The sequence below is a fragment of the Syngnathoides biaculeatus genome, chromosome 12 (genome assembly GCF_019802595.1).
Source record: "Syngnathoides biaculeatus isolate LvHL_M chromosome 12, ASM1980259v1, whole genome shotgun sequence".
NCBI lineage: Eukaryota > Metazoa > Chordata > Actinopteri > Syngnathiformes > Syngnathidae > Syngnathoides > Syngnathoides biaculeatus.
The window spans coordinates 2,829,710-2,844,384 of NC_084651.1; the positions used below are offsets into that span (position 1 = coordinate 2,829,710).

The window sequence follows — 14,675 nt, forward strand, 5'->3', positions numbered from 1 at the left end:
TCATAGACGAAGGCATGGCAGGGCCTCCCCTGGTATTTTATTTATTAATTATCTTATGCAGCGAGGGGGCCTTTAACTGTCTCAGTCCGGCGCCGTCAGCCCCGACTCGCTGTCATTTTCTCTCCGCAAACAGATCCTTTAACACCGTGCTCCAGGTTAATGGAGACAAAGCCCGCACCCGGCCAACCTTGCCTCTCCCCGCAAATACAGTATGCACGTGCGCCTGAGCCAGGTAATTATTTCCTGAATATGTCGTCGGGATGCTAATAAAGCGCTTCGGAGGCGGCGCGCTGAACACGTCTGACCTCTTCAACTCGCTGCTTGATGGAAGCTACTTCTCCCGAGGAGGGCGGCAATTATTTACACCTGAGCGGGAACGGCGCGGCGGCGGGGCGTAAACACGGCTCCGAAGTGGGACGTCGTTTGGGAGGGTGGGGGCGGGCCGAGGCCGAGGCTGAATGACCGCCAGATTGCGATGATTCACAGTTTCGTCATTCGCCGAGATTAGGGATTTATTCCCTTTTGCGGGGAATTCGCAGAACCACAGTCGGCCCGCCAAATGGGATCTTCGACCCGTTTCAAGCAAAGTCAGAAAAGGTCCGATTGAAAGATTATCCTGACTGATTATCCTTTTGTGTGCAACGTATTGAGGGATTTTTCCTCACGTAAAAAATACAAGAAGAATTTGAACTCCTACCAGATATGATTATGCAGTGGAACCTCCGTTTACAAACAACTGGGTTGACAAACCATTCAGGTTACAAATACATTTTTAATGAAAAATCATGGAAGTAAATTAGTGCCACCAGGATCCAGGTGCTACGCCGCGACTGCCCTAAACAGGAGGCCGGCTTGCTAGAACCGCCTTGATGGGCGTACGCTCAACGTATTGGCGAGACTTGAATCGAGCGACGAGTTGGATGATAGTCTAACGTCTGTTTTTGGGGGGGGGCAAGCAGTCACACGATCAACGCGATCGACGCATTGAACACCCCTGAAGTAGCTGAATTTCCTTTGACATGGCTCATGTTGATGACTTTCAACATAAATGCGCTCGCAGTACGTGAAGAAGCTCAGAACATGCGTTTTTGGCATCACTTCCAGACATGCTCAGTGCGGTTGACTTGCATTTCCTGTTTCTGGGTGAATACTGATTGTTTAGGAACAGGCTTGTTTAGTCAACGTTTATGAAATAAACACGTAAATAAATGTCAAGACTACACAAAATAAGCGACGTCTTTCAATATCTATTTTTTTTTCTACAAACAAATTTTACGCACGTGATTTTTCGTGCTCGACTATGCAGATTCGTCAAATGTGAGTGACTATTTGTGTAGCGCTTTTTTCGAAATCCAAGGAGGACCACAGAAACACAGAGACCAGTAATAAACCAAAAAAAAAAAAAAGATCCCCAATAGAAGAAGTCCAAAGCCATCCATGACTCTACTGCTGCAGTTAGCGAGTGAAGGCCAGCTAGGCACCAATCCCAGTGATAGCGTTAGCAAGGGTTTGTAGTCTAAACCTCAATATTTTGCAGTCCCGTCATTCACTTGACTTGTCCGCAATTTTCAGTCACCTTTCAAACAATAGCATGCTTTTTTTTTTTTAATTGTGTCGTGTTTTCTTTGCTGTAGTGGTTAATAACCGACCACAACTGCGCCAATGAATGATGAATCAACCTAAAACCTTCTTAGTGAGAGTAATACTGCGATGATGGCTACAGAAATTGAGTAAATAGCCAAACCACGATTATCTTCCCGCTTCAAGACCGGCTTCAGGATCTCAAATGAAATTGTTTTATGTCTCCCTGATGGCAACAAATTGGCGGCGTGAAGTGCGATATCAACACCGGCTAATTAAGGTGTCGTGTGATTTTTGGGCTCCGGATCAAGAATCTGCTGAATCATCCCACGGGTGATGATGAAGTCCATATGGTCAACATACAGAGCGCTACGCGAGGGAAACACTATCAGCCCTCGACGCCGCTGCCTTTGCCAAAAGTTTCGAGTCTGTCTTTTGTGGCGCTGATGGGCGCTGTTCATCAAGGCGTGTGAATTATTTACGTCGTCTTTTCTTTAAGCCCGGGATCCTGCGGTGGAAAACACGGGATGAGGAGCAGCTGGGAGGCTGCCCGTGACTGGCCGCTGACATCAGGAAGTGAAATTCAACGCCGTTTCCACTGACGTCCATTGATAGGTTTGTGTGACCTTCTTAATATCACCTGTTGTCCTAGCCAGTAAGAGGAACTGGTTTTCAGTGTGTTGTTTTTTTTATTGAGGATCGGCGAGCAGTGCATTTGGTTCTAGGGCCTACAGTGAGGAGTTGTCTGTCTAAATCATTTCACAATTACAGAAAGCCTCAAAACTACACAAAAATGCCGTATAAAAGCGTGCAATGGAACAGTTATGAATCAATATTCTAAAATTCGACCTTTTTTTTTTTAAACGGGAAAACACATCATCTTGTTTTTATTTCACTGCCCCCAGGTGGCCAGAGCGCATAAATTAGAAGGAACACTATAGGCAAAAAAAAATGCATTAGGAGTAATATTTTTCTCATTACAATTAAAACATTGAAGCAATAGTCAAACATGCATCAATTTGTATGAGAACATTTCAAGGACATAAATATAAAAGAAATGAAAATTAAGCACGGCTTGCGCGTTTCTTGTGCGGCGCGTGGACCGATTGTTGCGCGGCTTTAAAAACTCGATTGGACGCCTTAGGTAGCCTCCAGATGTTATTTGTTGTGACTTCATAAACCAAAGATCTTCTCGAGTATGACAGTTTTCAGGGGTGTGCAGTGAATTTTCCTGTCCTATTGAGTTATCCGAAATCCTGTACGACACCACTTACTGTTTGCAGCGCAGCGGTTCGCCACAACCTCAAAGTATTATCATCATTGTAAAAGTCATCATTGTATTGGCTCTCGCGGTGGACGGATCGCGAGTAATTACACCATAACAATAAACCCGATTCTTTTCTCCTCATTTCTCTCCATTTACTGCTGAGCTAAGCGCGGGCACAAACGCCCCAAATAGACAACAGTGGCACGCAAGTCAAGCGAACTTGACAAATGGAATACAGAAGCTAACAGAGAAGAAAGAGGTGCTTAGGCCGCCTGTCACCGGTAAAGTGCTCTCCTGATTTCTGTTTACTCACCACGCTCGAAACTCCACTTGTCTTTCCTGCGGTTTACTGAAGTCGGCCTGTGTGCAAATCAGCCGCTCGCCTCTCAGCAACACGCGGGACGCGGCCGCCGCCTCGGAAGTCGAGCGCGTCAGAGCTCGTGAAGTCGTTTCTTTAACAGATCAAACTCACAACGGGGGCCAGGAAGTGATTGACGGCCTTTCGATTCTTTTCAGTGGTGTGGTTCGATTTGGTCAGCGAAGTGAGTTACACACAAGCTCGCTCATGGAAAAGATTAACTTGTAAAACAAGCTAGCACTGTCGCTATTGAACGTGACCGTAAGAGATAGTGTGTTGGGTCAAACGGCAACATTTTAGATCTTGGAATGTTTTGGTGCAATATATACGAGCATTCATTTCTGGTTCTACTTGTATGACAGTTAATTGTAAAATATTTTTCTACCACACTTAAAAGGAGGTGCACAAGAGTGTATGGAGTCAAGATGTGGAATTTAAAAAATATATAAAAAGGTGATTTTGATAAAGTAATTCGACATTAATAGATTGGCGATTTTGTGTTTCTGTTCTGAATGAGAACTCATGTCTGCATATACTGTTAGTTTTGGGTGAATAGAATTTGACAAAGAAATCATTGCAAAGTACGAAAATGGTGGACGCTCATCGCGGGATGGACGCCAAGTCCACAGATTGATTGCGAGAGCGGGTCCTGCGACTTTAAAGCTGCTTTGATCAAGAAGATGAGAAACACTGGAGAATTCTTGAACAAATATGTAAAAGTATGAAATTGTGCATACGCCATCAAGAGTCGTTTATAAAGGTTATGTTTAATGTTCATGTATACAATTAGTTAGTCATTTTAATTTATCTATTGTTTTTTTTATATAGTGAACTAAATTCTCTATAAAATGTGCTTCTGGTGAAGATTATTTTTGCGTGTCTGGAACAGATCGATTTGATTCTGAAGGAAATGTTGCTTTGGTTTTCACACAATTTGGTTTCAGACATACTTTTGGGAAAGTATTAAGACAACTTTATGATTTGATTTTAGTGATGTCAACGTAATCGTACTGGCGAATCGACCAAATAATTTCTAGAAAAGACAGTTTAGCAGATTAACAGCTAATTCGGTGCGCTTATTTGATCTATTTTTTATATAACGAACTAAATTCTCGATAAAATATGTTTCTGGTGAAGATTATTTTTGGGTGTCTGGAACCGATTGATTTGATTCTGTGGGAAATGTTGCTTTGGTTTTCACACAATTTGGTTTCAGACATACTTTTGGGAAAGTATTAAGACAACTTTATGATTTGATTTTAGTGATGTCAACGTAATCGTCCTGTCGAATCGACCAAATCATTTCTAGAAAAGAGAGTTTAGCAGATTAACAGCTAATTCGGTGCCCTTATTTCCTGCTACAAAGTCCCTTCACACCTAAACTTCAGAAGTATGTTATTAAAAAAAAATACAAATGTAAAAATGAAAAAAAAAAAAAAAAACAAGGAGGATGGTGAGGAAATCCTGCCGAACGAGCGGGAACGTTAGTTGTGAGGAGATGTGCTATGGAATATTATTAATTAAAATGAGACTAATTAGGAACATGAGAGCAGGTGCCATGCTACGAGCTGACAGAGACGACAGCGAGACAACATGCAAAACACACACACACACGAGCGCAAGCATGCACACAAACACACAGCTGCGGTTATGAGGGTGTATCGTGACAGGCGCAGGGACTAAAGAACTTTCTGCGTTTTGTCATATGAAACCCCGAAGGAATACTCGTGACAGGAAGCAGAGACCCAGGCACCACGGGGGTCTCTTTCCTTTGTCTCGTACGTTCCCTTTATTATTTTTTTTACTTTTTTATTTATTTATTTTTTTTTTTTTTTTGCTCGGCTGTGGTGTAAAGAAGTTCAAAGATTTTTTTTTTCTTTTTTCTCCACTCCACCTAATTATTTCGGTACTTGCTTGAGACTGCGGGCGGTGGAAATTCACCAAAAAAAAAAAAAAAAACTTCACCAACTAGAGCGTTTAAAGCGCGCCTCATATAGAGACGCCTGGCGGGGGCCATTTAAATAGAACACTTAATTTGATCGCATGGACTGCGTGCTAAGTCACAATCGCAAAAAGAAATGCAATCTGGTTATTAATTAGCGCAAATACTGTAATGTTGTAGTTGGAAATAAAATGCCGGATTATGTGTTGAGCTATAACAATATTGACCATTTCTACTTATTGTTAAAACCTGCAATCTTACAAAATCTCTTACAGATAAAATACACATTTGAAATGTAATTAATAAGAAAGTGTTTAAAAAAAAAAAAGATTTCAATTGATTTATTTTTCATTAAAAATGACAAGTGATAAAGTAGGCTTTGTTTAAATTTTGACATGTATGACTTGTTTTTGTGTTGTAAATGAACTCTTATTCATAGTTTTTATTTTATGAAAGAACAAAATAACTGAACGAAGGTGGGTATAATAGCCAAGGATTGTACCGAAATATGTTTACTTCAGAATACTGACTCAAATAAAAATAAAAAGTCATTCTCCAAATAATGAATAAGTCCTCAGTGAACCAACCGCTCAAGTACTGAGTAACTGGTGAGTAGGATTGTCAAATAGAGAAAAATAAAAAATGGGAACATGTAACTGCAGATAATGCCCATCAAGAGCCATTAAAAAAAAAAAAAAAAAAAACAATCTAAAGGTAAACTACTAAAACAACTATAGCATAAATCTTTATGAAATCACATTTCTTAGCCATCCATCCATCAGTCGGATCACCAAGCAGCTATTCCACGGATTCCCACAAAGGGTTTTCCCAAGTTGAAAGGGAAGTTCTTGTAGGCTGAAATGCAGACATTTTTAGGGACACTCAGATGAAATAGCCGTTCTTTTTTTTTTTTGCCGTCTATTCCTAATGACCGCTATTCCCTGCCGAAAAGGAAAAAAAAAAAAAAAAACCCCAAAAAAACTTGATGAAGCGCCAATCAAAGCCAAACGCTAATGTGCACACGACGCAACGCTCGGAAGGTACCGCTGGAGTCGCAAAGCGGACAGCTCAATATCTCGCCTTCGTGTGGCTTGTCAATGAAGCGGCGAAAGCAAGACGGGAAGAGATGGGGAAAGGTGGATGAAAAAAAAGCTTTTTTAATTATCTGTGGTCGGGTCGGACTGTGCATCATCATTAGGGAGACTAAATAGCAGTGGTCACTGACTCAGGTAGTGGTAAACGGCACAATTAACAGGCTGAGGAGGGAGAACTGTATTCAATTTGAAAGCCTTCTCTCCTAATCCATCTCCAGTGATCAGTGCTGCTGCTGAGCTACGCCCTTTTACATTCAATTACATTAATCAGGTTATTACCTTGCAAAAAGTCAACGTTTTAATCAAGAACTAGCAAAGTAGGGCAGCGTGCGCACCTGCGATGACACTCGTGTCTGTGGATGGCGGATGGTGGATGGTGTGGCATGAACAGAAAAGGGGTACTGAAGAAAACTTTCCATCTCAAGATTAAAATGAAGTGAAAATAAATCGTTGGCAAGGTTGCAGTTATACGAAAAAAATATCCTATTTTGAAAAAAAATCGGGAAAACATTTTCTGAATGTGGTGAAGGGTGTCTATTGTTTTTTTTTTTTTTCTGCGTATGTCAGTGACCGCAGAAGCGCTTCAGAAAATGGATGAACGGACGTATGACAAAAAAAATAATTATGCAAGGTTAAATAATATACGTAAGTGAATGTAAGATTCAAATAGAGATCATATCAAAAACTATGCTTTAAACACATTTAAAGGGAATCTACTGTACAGAATTTTGACCAACCAACCTTTTCTAGTTTTTTTTTTTTTTTAATGTATTGTCGCTGTAATTCTTCAGTAAAGGTGTGAAATATGAATTTAAAATATCCACGCATTCCTGATGAAAACCTGAAATTAGATTATTGGGATTTCTTGAGTTTATCTAACGTCACTAGTGAAGATCTCCTTCTACATGGAGGTAACCAATTGGAGTGGTCTTAGCTAAATACGGACAAACCAGATACAAAACTGGGTCAATCTGAAGTAACTGGAAAAAGTGTAGCACGCAATAGCAACTGTTTTACTCCCCCTTGTTTTAAATGTTTTATTTCTTTGTATTGAAATACTTTTTATGATGTAAACTAAATTTTGTTACCGTATTTTCCGCACTATAAGCCGCACCAAAAGCCTTTAATTTTCTCAAAATCAGACAGTGCGCCTTATAATCAGGTGCGCCTTATATATGGATCAATATTGAGCCTTTAGTGCAGCGCCATCTAAATGGATGCATAAGGTAACCCCAGCCTGTCCTATTCTATGCGCCTTATAATGCGGTGCGCCTTATATATGAACACCTTTTAAAATAGGCCATTTATTGAAGGTGCGCCTTATAGTGCGGAAAATACGCTACCTTGTGAATGAAATGCGCTATACAAATGCATTTTCTTTTCTTTCTTCCTTTGGGAACATTTTTGGGGGGGAAAAGTGAAGAAAACAGAGGTCGCCACTGGTGTCCTCCACCAGACTGCAGTCTAACTTTCAAGTTTCAGCTTACACGCCGTCCTCGTCCTTGAATTAATCTCATTCTGCAGTGACAACATTGCGAGGGTAGAATTCAGTTCAGAAATTCAAGTTTATATTCTATAACTCCTATTGAACTGCAAATCCTCTTATCCTTGCAGGGGTGTTGTTAACCCGGCAGGTGCGTATGAACAGTAAAAAAAAAAAAAGGCACCGCGGGGGGCGGGGGTTGGTGTTGTTTCACATGTCAATAACTATGCCGATACTCCTGAGATTGCTGGCTGGGACTGCGCGAACGCCTTCTCTAATACGAGCTTTTATTTAACAAGTTCTCCAAATGTATGGAAAAACTACCAACTAGACTGTGGATTATTGCATTCACTGGAGGCAATAAATACATTTTTTTTTAAAAACTTTATTTATATGAATGTGTGCTCAGTTGGCCACCAGTTTAAATTGCTGACTGATTGCCGGCTGCACAAACAAAGCGAACGTAATTTAGTTGAACCTCTGGCTAAGCAGCAGTTTCTCACCACTCCTCTCACAACTTTAACGGGGAGAAAAATCGATTCCCGGGCATCTACGACAGTCAAGAGATGCAACTTTTTATTGCCTTGATTTATTTATGTCTCTTTTTGCAAGCCATTCTGCCCTTTTGTTTTTTTCCTCTTTTTTTTTTTTTTTTGCATTTGGCCTCATTAGTAGTTGACCCGAGGTTTGGGTTCTGAATAATGGAGCGAAAGTCCTGTTGTCCGCCTCATAACGAGAGAAGACAAGACGTTGAGAACAGCTCAATAGGTGAGATAACCGCTCTTTGATCCAAACAGTCATGCAGAACCTTTACTCGCCGCGTCGTCAGAAAATGCGCTCGCTTTTAAAACCTTCGCAAAGAAACTTTTAATGGGGGGGGGATTTTTGATTTCGTCGAAGAATACAGTGCTGCCTTGACACGTTCCAGCCTCCTTTACTATAAAGACGACAAAAAATGCAAAATAGCACTCTGGAAAACTGTACTTCGTGAAAACATAATAACATTATTGGAATCGGAATCGCATTTATTGGCCAAGGATATTAAACATACCCAAGGTATTTGTCTCCAATAGGTGGAGCCACAGTAATACTACAGCAAACAAGCCACTGGAACAAAATATACACTTAAGATATAAATGCATAATTAAAGAGTCGTTAAGCAAATTGAAGGTGTCCGCATGTACAGCAATACGGATACAACGCTCATCGGGCAAATGAATTACCGCAATTCCCGGCCGGCGCACCTGGTTACAAGCCTCGCCGGGTACATTTGTAAAGGAAATACCATTTGGTAGATACAGTACATACGCCGCAGCTGTGTAAAAGCCGGAAGTCCCCACATTGAAACACAAGCTATTTACAACGAAAGATAGTACACAGAAAGAGTTTAACGCTAGTGCTAACGCTAGTGCTAACGCTAGTGCCGCGCTAAAGCTAGCATTAACACGAGTGCTGGGTTAGCACTAATGATAACCGGGCCGGTTAAAATAAAACTTACCGGTAAATATCACTGAGACACGGCAGTAACACAGCAGTAACAGGCTAGCACAGCATTAAGACTCATGCAGCGCTAACGGGGCCGGTAAAAGTCACTTCCTCAGCAAATATATTCCACCGGTCTCATTTTTACCTTTTCCGCTCGAGTGCCCCCTTGCGGCCATTGGAAAAAATGCACAAATTAGCCGCATAAACCGCAGGGTTGAAAGCGTGTGAAAAAAGTCGCCGCTTGGAGGCCGGAAATTATAGTACAACGTAAAGAATAAAAGACTTGGTGCATCCTGTTTCACCTTTTGGTCTCATATGAAGACAAACAAAGAATCCTTTCCTAATTCTTAATTAATAAGAATGAAGAATGAAATCTCATTTGACTCGGTAATATGCTGTAATCTTGTTTTTTGCTGATGATAAAGACTTTATGCCTGAGTATTGTTATATTGTCTGTCTACAGGTGGTGCTCCACTGTTTGCATTCAAGCATCCGTTGCTGAAATCAAAGAAAACTGATCGTTCTAGTTTAAAAGTTTTTGTTCCACCAGTTTCACATACTTTCAGTTTTCCTCAGAGGGCTCCACCGTGTAAGTGTGGTCCATTTGTAAAACCGAGCTTTCGAGCAGCGTGTCACTTACTTATAACTTACTGTTAAGCTTCCAATTATTAAAAAAAAAAAAAAAAAAGTGTCTTCTCTTTGCACCATTTTACTTTTGAATACATTAACGACTTCTCCAAGTATCAACCAAATCTGTGATAACGAGATCCAACGATTTAAACTTAAGATGTCTTGTTAAACGGCGGCCGTGTTCCCCAGCGGAGAGAAATGTTCAACATATCTCCGCCCTTGACAAGCAATGTTAATCCATTTGGTGTAACGAACTAGCATGTGTCTAATTAAAATATGCCTTTTAATGATACGCCCTGACGTCCCAGAAAACACTGTCACGCTTTTCCTCCTCTAATACGGGAATATGCTGATTGCTTCAGGAACACCGAGGGGTTACAGTCCCAAGGCTGCCGCCGCCTCCTGTGGGACTGAAGAATCCTCTTTAACAGCTGCTTCCTGTTGGTGGCCGGCAAAAAAAAAAAAAAAAAAAACTTGACAGAGTGTCGGAGGGGGGGGGGGGGGGGGGGGCAACGTTGTTGATTTCATTTGCAGGCTGTTTAATTCAGCGCCTCGCCAATAGGTGCTGCAGGTGAGGAGAATCTGACCCGATCCGGCGGCGGCGCATTTAAAACAAATCATCGCCCGGTTTGCCGCACTCGCAAAGTCGAGCTGATAAAGCAATTAAAGGCCGCTAATTCCGCACATCGGAAAAAGGCCAGGAGGTAATAACTATACGTAATGAAATCTTTGCGGTCCCTCCGCGTTTGGCACCTTTGGGTTTTTGTTTGGCGCCGCACGGCGAGCGAGGGGACGGGTCTGCGGTGGGTGGGGGGGGGTCGTGAGGAAGGGGGGGGGGGGTCTGTGGCCCTCGGTGGCGCGGGCAGGGCTTCGGTTAATGGGCTCGCTCTGGACAGATGAGGTCCATTAGGAGGTTAATTTAAAACGTGAATGGAGGACATCGAGGGAAAGGTGATGGAGGAAGAGCACAATTGCACTAGATCACACAGTTCAAGGAGAGAATGAAACTGATATTCAAATGGGCCAGCTAAGCCGGCTAAATGATACATATTGAGCTGAGAAGATGAATCAAAATCATGGACTTCTACTCCAGAAGAAACATTGAACCAACAACAACAACAACAACATTTTTTTCGCCATTGTTCACATGCATAGACTGCAACCGCTGACTCCCAATTTCCATCCCCCCACCCGAAGAAAGGTCGAATCGGATCTGGACTCATTGGTGTGTGGATAATGAAGGGGTTACCAGGAGCTGGGAGAGACCCAGTAATTCCCCCGCACCGGTGGGGGGGCGTGTGGGGGCCGGTTTTTTTTGGGGTGAGGTTTGGATGAGTAGCCCTGCTCCGTGATGCATGCACTCATGTGAGCTCGTGACAGCCTCACCCCAAATCCGAGGCCGGACCGGCACGCCGCATGTATTACCGAGATACAGCCCAAATTCTTCCAAAATTCAGATTGGATATGCAAGAATTTAAGCTTCCCTAGATTGCAGTAGAAAGTATTAGCTGAAGGCAGAAACTGCCCTTATAACAATTAATAAGCAAATATTGGTCACGAGACAGTTCATGTCCGACGACAACAGCGGAAGTCGCATTTTTGGTTTTTTTACGCATTTTATTAAAACACTTTTTACTGGGCAACAGCAGTTTCGTGTGGACACATTTCATGTTCTGAAATATTAAATTGAAATTACCTCGTTGCCTTTTGACAATCTGCTGATCTTAAGGTGATAGAAAATGTAAAGTTTTAAATAAAATATATTAAAATAAAAAATTGCTTCAGTGTGGCAATGTTATGACACTTTACGCATCGGGTATTTGAAACACAAACGTGGAGCAACACGAATTTTTTTCTCTCGTCTTACTATGTTTGTGTTATACTGCGCCCTGGTGGCCAAGACTTGCACACCAGAGGGAGCAGCACAATGTCGAGGCAGTTGAAGTAAAATACAGCGATGTGGAAAAAACAATTAAACCAAACAGCTTTTCAGATTTTCAACTTGTTAGTTTTTCTCTCCTTTAAATAATTGGCATATTTGGTTTTTTTTTCCCCCTTTAAAGAAAGGCGACATGAGTCAAAATGACAAATAATCTGCCCCCCCCCCGCCCCCCCTTAATATTCATTCAAGAGTTTATTCGGGGGGGTGGGGGGGGGGGGGGACAAAACTCAAAATCTCTTTTCAAAGGCTTGTGGTCACTTTGTCACATCCGCAAACTGAAAACAGTCCCATAGGAACGTGCCCTGAGTAATAATAATGAAATTCATATGATCATATAGGCATGCAAATAAAATCTCGTCATTCTTTATCTCGCCGAGTTCGCCACCTTCCTTTACCGTAGACGTAGCTCAATATAAGGTCAGAGAAATTAGCATATCTCCTGGCAAAAATGGTTAGACAAGGTGTGGGCGTATCCCTTTGGGGGAAGGGGGGGGGGGTCACCTTAAACATCATTTTTAAGGCACCATAAGACCCCCATGTTCTCCAGGGTTAAATATCTCCACTTCATTCCGATAAAGACGTGAACAACTATTCAAAGCGCCGACGCCGTCAATAGGCATCGAGTCCCCGCTCTCTCCAGCCTGAGTCACCGTCTCTCCGGACCCCCTTGCGTGAGCCCCCCCATCCATCATCTGAATACTGCGGGCCTGAATCATTGCAGATCATTATGGTAACAGAGAGCGTACTGGTGATCGGCTGTGATTGCGAGATTACAGGGATCCGAGGGGCGATCCATCACGTCGGCTGGCACGCTAACGCCTCTCCGTGATGGGGTTCACCCTGGGGGTCAGGGCCAGGTCAGCAAGAGGAGCGCCCCTCTGTGGAAAATTGCTCCATCCACCAAAAGCTCCGAGCGCAGGGTCATTTTTTTACCCATTTCTCAATTTCGGTTGAACTCGTAATCAGCGAGCGGTATAGATTTATCGGAATGGCTTGATGTATGGAGATGTAATGGCGCACACGCTAAACTTGGATCCAACGCGGTTTCTCGTCTCCGAGACTTGTTTCTGAAAAGCGGCGTGCACGCGACATGCCCAGAGGTGATGTGTTGTCATCCAAATGAGATAAGTTTATCTTCCCCCGGCCGACATTTGTTCCATCGGCCCGTGAGGTCCCGAGCTGCGCTAGCGACCGGCGGGGAGTCCGTCCCAGCACCTGCAGCTCTGGCGGGGTGACCCGCTAGCGGAGAAAAAGTCTTTGGCTGCTGCCCAAATATCTGCCTGCGCCTTCTGTGCCAACGCGTAAGCCTTAGAAAAACCAGGAGGCGACAATATTGTAGAACAAATGTCCTCTAATCTCAGCCTGATGGGCATTGGTCCTGGATGGTTTCCTCCTCTTTGTTCCGTACAGTTTTTCCCGTTCCTAAAGGTTAGTATGAACACAATGATGGAAAGTGAATTCAGAGGTTTGTTTCTACATTTGTTCAACACTTAAAGAACGTCATGGCTGGAAAAAAAAAAAAACAACAAAAAAACATGCAAAGACCTGAATACGTGGTGCTCAATTGAGAGGCAGATGTCGTGGCCGCTTTAGAGCGCCTCGTTGTCACACCGTAGAAAGGCGTAACGTAAGGCGTGACGCCGCAAGATTTATTTCAGACAACACAGGTTTTAAAAAAAAAAAAAAAAAAAATCCAAATTTGACTACGAGATAGCTGTGACATCAGCACAGAGCAGGACGAATCGCTTGATTTTTCATGATTTTGAAGCCACCTTTGAAATTCAATTGTGGTCCGGTCAATTCAGAAGATATTTATTTCCACTTTCCGGGGACTTCAAAACGTTTTGGGGTTTTTTTTTTTCCCCCCTCCAATGGGATATCGCAAATTTTCATTTTATGTTTAATGGGATTGGAGAAGCGATCAAGATTTGTCGATAGACGAAAGAGAAACCCAGAGTTTACTTCAGTTTTTGCAAATACAAATTCAAAATAAAATGCATTAAATCGCAAATCATGCTGCCAAATTTGTATGGGAAAGAAAAAAAAAAAGTTGGACTAGTTTGGTATAATCCAGGGTGTGTCAAACATTTTTGTCACGGGCCAGATTGTAGTTATGTTTTCCTCAGAGGGCCGTTATGGGGAAACCATAGAAATCCTTAAATGCCTCATCATATTTACACGTGAAATTAATGAACTACTTTTGGAATCAGAAATCAAATGTAATGGGTTTTCCAACCATTGCTCATGTTTGGTAAGAAAAATATCTCAACATTGTCATTTATGATTATATGACAATTTGAAATGTTGGGGCATAGTTTGAAAAGAATCACAGATTTTGACAACGATGGTTTGCCTTTGAAGTCGCATTAAATTATGTGGCGGGCCACGTGTGGCCCTCGGGCCTCAAGTTTGACACCAGCGGTCTAATCTTTTTGCTGTGCTAAAATTGATTTCACCCATTCCATAAACCTTCAATTGAAATTTTCCTTGTCAGTTCTAAAACTGACTCGGGGTAGTGGGAGACCTACGAAAAATGGAAAGAAATGCATTTTCTGTGTATTTATATATTTGTTCCATTCATTCATGTGATCACTTTCAAATTATCTTCAAAAGAAGAAATGCGTTGTTTCGGAAAAATGGAGCCCTGGAAATACTTGAGAATCGTATTGTTGAAATGGTTAATGTGCGCGTAGAAAACCTGTCTACAGTCAGTACTAGATGAACGGTGACGGTTTTATAAGCTAGCACACAAAACGTTGCCCCGTGGTGTGTGTTATTGGAAAATTTCATTTGAAATGATTTTCCTGATCACTGGGTTATCTCCTGGATTCCTTCTGCCGCCGCCGCCGAGGAGTTGAACAATTTGGGCAAAAAGGAACGGAAAACCCAGTCG

The 14,675-nt window shown here is 42.2% G+C and overlaps 1 protein-coding gene across 2 annotated transcripts in view; it reads right to left on the reverse strand.

Annotated features, from left to right (window-relative positions):
- cdhr1a (cadherin-related family member 1a) overlaps nucleotides 1–14,675 on the reverse strand; it is a 287,197-nt gene that overhangs the window by 234,148 nt on the left and 38,374 nt on the right. Inside the window, exon 3 of one of the 2 annotated variants that reach the window (XM_061836294.1) lies at nucleotides 3,162–3,300. The exons of the other annotated variant lie outside the window; for it this stretch is intronic. The gene's annotated coding sequence lies outside the window, so the exon portion shown is untranslated. The remainder of the gene's footprint in view (nucleotides 1–3,161; nucleotides 3,301–14,675) is intronic. 2 annotated transcript variants of the gene reach the window in all.